General features: G+C 48.3%; 1 protein-coding gene across 1 annotated transcript in view; it reads left to right on the top strand.

Moving 5' to 3' along the window:
- Positions 1-5000, top strand: part of plcb3 (phospholipase C, beta 3 (phosphatidylinositol-specific)) — a 27941-nt gene that overhangs the window by 8025 nt on the left and 14916 nt on the right. The window lies entirely within an intron of this gene.

The following is a 5000-nucleotide window of genomic DNA, read 5'->3' as shown; positions in this document are numbered from 1 at the left end:
CACACACACACACTCATACACACACACACACACACACACCAAAACAAACAAAACACACACTGATTCATACACCCTCCTTCTCTTTCTTATTACCCTCTCTCCCACCCAATCCTCTCCTCCTCCTCCTCTCCTCCTCCTCCTCTCCTCCTCATCTGGTCTATGTTGTTCTGTCTATCATGTGATCCTTCTGGATCTAATCACATTTCAAGCTCACCCTCACTGCCTTATCCCACTATCCTCTCTCTCTCTCTCTCTCTCTCTCTCTCTCTCTCTCCCTCTCTCTCTCTGTCTCTCTCTCTCTCTCTGTCTCTCTGTCTCTCTCTCTCTCCCCCCCCCCTCTGTCTCTCTCTCCCATCACCATCTTCTCTCACTCCTTTGTCTTTATTTTTGGCTCCATATTGACCCCCTAGGCATGTATGGAATGGCCTGTTGATTCAGTGTGTGTGTGTTTGCTTGTATATAGTTGCGCTTGGTGCATGTCCGTGCAGAAGCAGGCGCGTGTGTGTGTGTGTGGGTGTGTGTGTGTGTGTGTGTGTGCACTGTCCTCCTTCTCCAGTTGTGTCTGTAGGGGATTGTGTTCCTGAACGAAACAATGTCAGAGATGTTCCTCAGGCTGATTCTGCCCTAGTGTCCTAGAAGATCACACACACACAGACACACACACACACACACACACTCAGTCATTTTCTCTTATTATAATGCATCATTAATAGACTTCTTCTACAGATGACAGACCTAATATTATAACAACAGACTGACGTCATGAAACTGTCTGGAAGGTTGGTCAAAGTCAAAATCACTTCCATGAATTCTTCTTCTCTCCCTCCCTCCCTCCCTCCCTCCCTCCCTCCCTCCCTCCCTCCCTCCCTCCCTCCCTCCCTCCCTCCCTCCCTCCCTCCCTCCCTCCCTCCCCTCCCTCCCTCCCTCCCTCCCTCTCTCTCTCTCTCTCTCTCTCTCTCTCTCTCTCTCTGTCTCTGCTGTCTCTCTCTCCGTCTCTCTCTCTCTTCCTTCAGCTGTTATCGTGGTTTATTCAGGCATTGTGGGGAATAAAGCTCTTTTGAGGAGAACTCACTCACTTGCACACGTTGTCACTCAGGCACACTCAGGGTTAGGCTTGGCAAGGGAGGGTATAAGACACACCCCAGCTAAACTGGTTCTCTCTCTCTCTCTCTCTCTCTCTCTCTCTCTCTCTCTCTCTCTCTCTCTCTCTCTCTCTCTCTCTCTCTCTCTCTCTCTCTCTCTCTCTCTCTCTCTCTCTCTCTCTCTCTCTCTCTCTCTCTCTCTCTCTCTCTCTCTCATCTCTCCCTTGAGCTGAAGTTGTGAATAGGAAGGCTTTTTTGTTGTTGCTTAGTTTGATTGAAAAGTAAAATTGTGAAATTGTAAGTGAAACGGGTTTGTTTGAATAAGAAATGGCTGGTGTGGCGAAATTGCTTGGTTAGTTGGCAGTTCCAACTGCCAAATAAAGGTATCTTTAGAAGTCAAAAAAGTATTTCTCCCTCCCTATTTCTCCCTCCGTCTCTCCCATTCCTTTTCTCTCTCCCTCTCCCCTCCCCCTCTCTCTCCCTCCTCACATTACTTCTCTTCTAAAACCTGAAAAGTGATATTTGGTTTGTCTTGCTTCTCTCTCCATTTCTCCTTCTCTACCTTTCTTTCTCTCTTCCTGTCTTTCTCCTGCTGTCCGTCTCCCATCTCTCTGTCTCTGTAATTCTTCCTCTCTTTCGTCTCCATCTTTCTGTCATTCCCCATTTTCTCGCTCTCTCTCTTTCTGACTCATTTCCTGTTTCTTTTCCCACGCAGGAGAGAGAGCGAGGGATAGAGAGAGAGAGAGAGAGATGGACAGAGTGGAATAGGCAGAGACGAATCCTCTCTTCCCTTTATCATCCTTTCTTTTCTTCTTTTCCTCATCCCCCCTTCCCTCTTTAGTTTTACTGTTCTCTCTCTTTCTCCCTCCCTCTCTTCCAATCCCATTTCAGATTTCTCTCTTTCTCCATCATCCAGTTCTCTTTCTCTCCTCTCCTTCATCATCCCCTCTTTCCCTGTCTCTTCTCTCCCAACCTGTTCCCACTCTCTCGCTTCTCACTATTACACTGTCCAGCCACACACACACACACCTCAAACACACACACACACCTCAAACACACACACACACACCTCTCAAACTGCTTTAGTTGTCATAGTTAGAGATTAATACTCTTTCAAAAGCCTTTCTGCTTCATGTCATAAATCCACTGGGAATTACCCTGGCTTACTGGACTGTTATACTTCTCTTACACACACACACACACACACACGCGTGCACACACACTCATACATACACACACACACACACATATATAGGTACACTAGCATACATATATACACTCACACAAAGAAACACAAATGCATACTGTACATACACACATACATACACAAAAAGATACACTCAAGATGATTATTGAAGAACACACGCACACACACACACACTTTCCTGGTGAGTGGAGGGCACACTGCCGGACAGGAAGTGACTGTCTTAGTTGATAATACAAAGACTTCCTCTTCTTCCTGTCTCCCTTCGTCTCTCTTAATCTGTCATTCCTTCTGGCACCAGCACTGACACACACATACACACACACACCCACACCCATATGAACACGTGTGTGTATATACACACTTACACACACACACACACACAGAGAGAGAGAGAGAGAGAGAGAGAGAGAGAGAGAGAGAGAGAGAGAGAGAGAGAGAGGGAGGGAGGGAGGGAGGGAGGGAGGGAGGGGGAGGGAGGAGGGAGGGGAGGGGAGGGAGGGGAGGGAGGAGGGAGGGAGGGAGGAGGGAGGGAGAGAAAGGGCAGACGTGTGAGTGTCACAGTGTATCAAGTGTCTCTCCTCTCTCCTTCTCTCTCCACTCTCGTTCTCTCTCCCTTTCTCCTTCTCTCTCCCTCTCTCTTTCTCTCTCTCCCTCTCTCCCTCTCTCTCTCTCCTTCTCTCTCTTTCTCTCTCCTCCCTCCCTCTCTCTCTCCCTTTCTCCCTCTCTCTCCCTCTCTCCTTCTCTCCTTCTCTCTCCTCTCTCCCTCTCTCCCTCTCTCCTTCTCCCTCCCTCTTCCCTCCTCCTCTCTCCCTCTCTCTCTCCCTCTCTCCTTCTCTCTCCTCCCTCCTCTCTCTCTCCCTCCCTCCTTCTCCCTCCCTCTCCTCCCTTCTCTCTCCCTCTCTCTCCCTCTCTCCCTCTCTCCTTCTCCCTCCCCCTCTCCCTCCCTCTCCTTCCTCTCTCCCCACCCTCCCCCTTCCCTCTCTCCCTCCCTTCCTCTCTCCTCTCTCCTTGTCTCTCCTTCTCTCTCTCTTTGTCCCACCCTCTATTTGTCTCTCTCCCTCTCTCTTCCCCCCCTCGCTCTACAGACAGGAACTACTTGTTGCCTGGGGCAACTTGAGGAAGCTGTAGTGCAGTCACTGTGTGTGTGTGCTTTTGTGTAACAGATAGCTTAGCTATCAGTTTCTATTGACGTCATGTGATCTTTGCTTACAGCTGTGATTGGCTGTTCGAGCTATATTTGGATCTGGTGACCTCAAAGTGACACACACACACACACACACGTATACACACCTACTGTACAAACACTTAACCACACATCCATACACACTCTCTAACAGACTTGCACACTTTTTCACAAACACACACTTACATACTTCTACACACACTCACATTCACCAGAGGAAAGGTGTGGTGCTTCTGTCATTGTTTGCTGGCCTTTTATTATATGAAAGGAGGTGGAGAGGGGGAGTGGAGGAGGTGGAGAAGGAGGAGGAGAGAGGGATAGGTGGAGAGAGGAGGAGGAGGAAAGGGAGAGAGGAGGTGGTGGAGAGGGAGAGGAGGAGGAGCAGAGAGGGATAGGTGGAGAGAGGAGGAGAAAGGGAGAGGAGGAGGAGGAGGGGGAGAGGAAGAGGAGGAGGAGGAGGAGGAGAAAGGGAGAGAGGAAGAGGAGAATGTTTTGGGAAGTACACTGACCTGATGGTAGTTGACTAGTGCGACTAGTGTAGCACTGATCAGTGAAGCTGTATTACTCCCCTCTTACACATACAATACAAATGTACTAATACACTAGTGTCATCTCTTTTATATTAGTAAAGTTTAGAGCAGTGGTCTTCAACCCTGGTCCTCAGGGACCCCTGTCCTGCATGTTTTAGATGTTTCCCTGCTCCAACACACCTGATTCAAATGAATGGACATTACCAGGCTTCTACAGAGCTAGATAACGACCCATTGATTTGAATCAGGTGTGTTGGAGCAGGGAAACATCTAAAACTTGAAGGACAGGGGATCCCTGAGGACCATGGTTGAAGACCACTGCTTGAGAACGTGTGTATTGTTAAAGATATGGTAGTTTAGTGCATGTGTGGTGTGTGAGCTGGATGCTTCAGTCTGAATATCACAAACCCAGCAGGCAGGCCTGGATATGCCTGGAATGTCTACATGTAGCTGAGACACACACAGATACACACAGATACACACAAACACACACAGATACACACACACACACACAGATACACACACACACAGATACACACACACACACACACAGATACACACACACACACACAGATATGCAGACACACACACATTCTCCTACACTCTCATACACACACACATTCTCCTACACTCTCTCATACACACACACACATTCTCCGACACTCTCATATACAGACACATTCTCCTACACTCTCTCATATACACACACACACTCTCCTCCACACTCTGTCACACACTCCTCATGTTACTGAATAGGATCAGGAGGATGTTTCACAAGCCAGGGCATGCAGACGCAACAGGACGTGCCTCTGTCTGCACACAAACACACACACACACTCTCACAAACACACACATATACACACAAACACATGCAGATGCACATGCACGCAGATACAAACGCATACACACACATATAGATATACACGTAGACACACACACAAAGATGTAAACACACACACACACTACAGTACTTACACAGGCATTCTCCTTACACACAC

This window comes from Hypomesus nipponensis, chromosome 25, assembly GCF_054491055.1.
Source record: "Hypomesus nipponensis isolate SF chromosome 25, ASM5449105v1, whole genome shotgun sequence".
Taxonomy (NCBI): domain Eukaryota; kingdom Metazoa; phylum Chordata; class Actinopteri; order Osmeriformes; family Osmeridae; genus Hypomesus; species Hypomesus nipponensis.
This window is presented reverse-complemented; position numbering and strand designations above follow the sequence as displayed.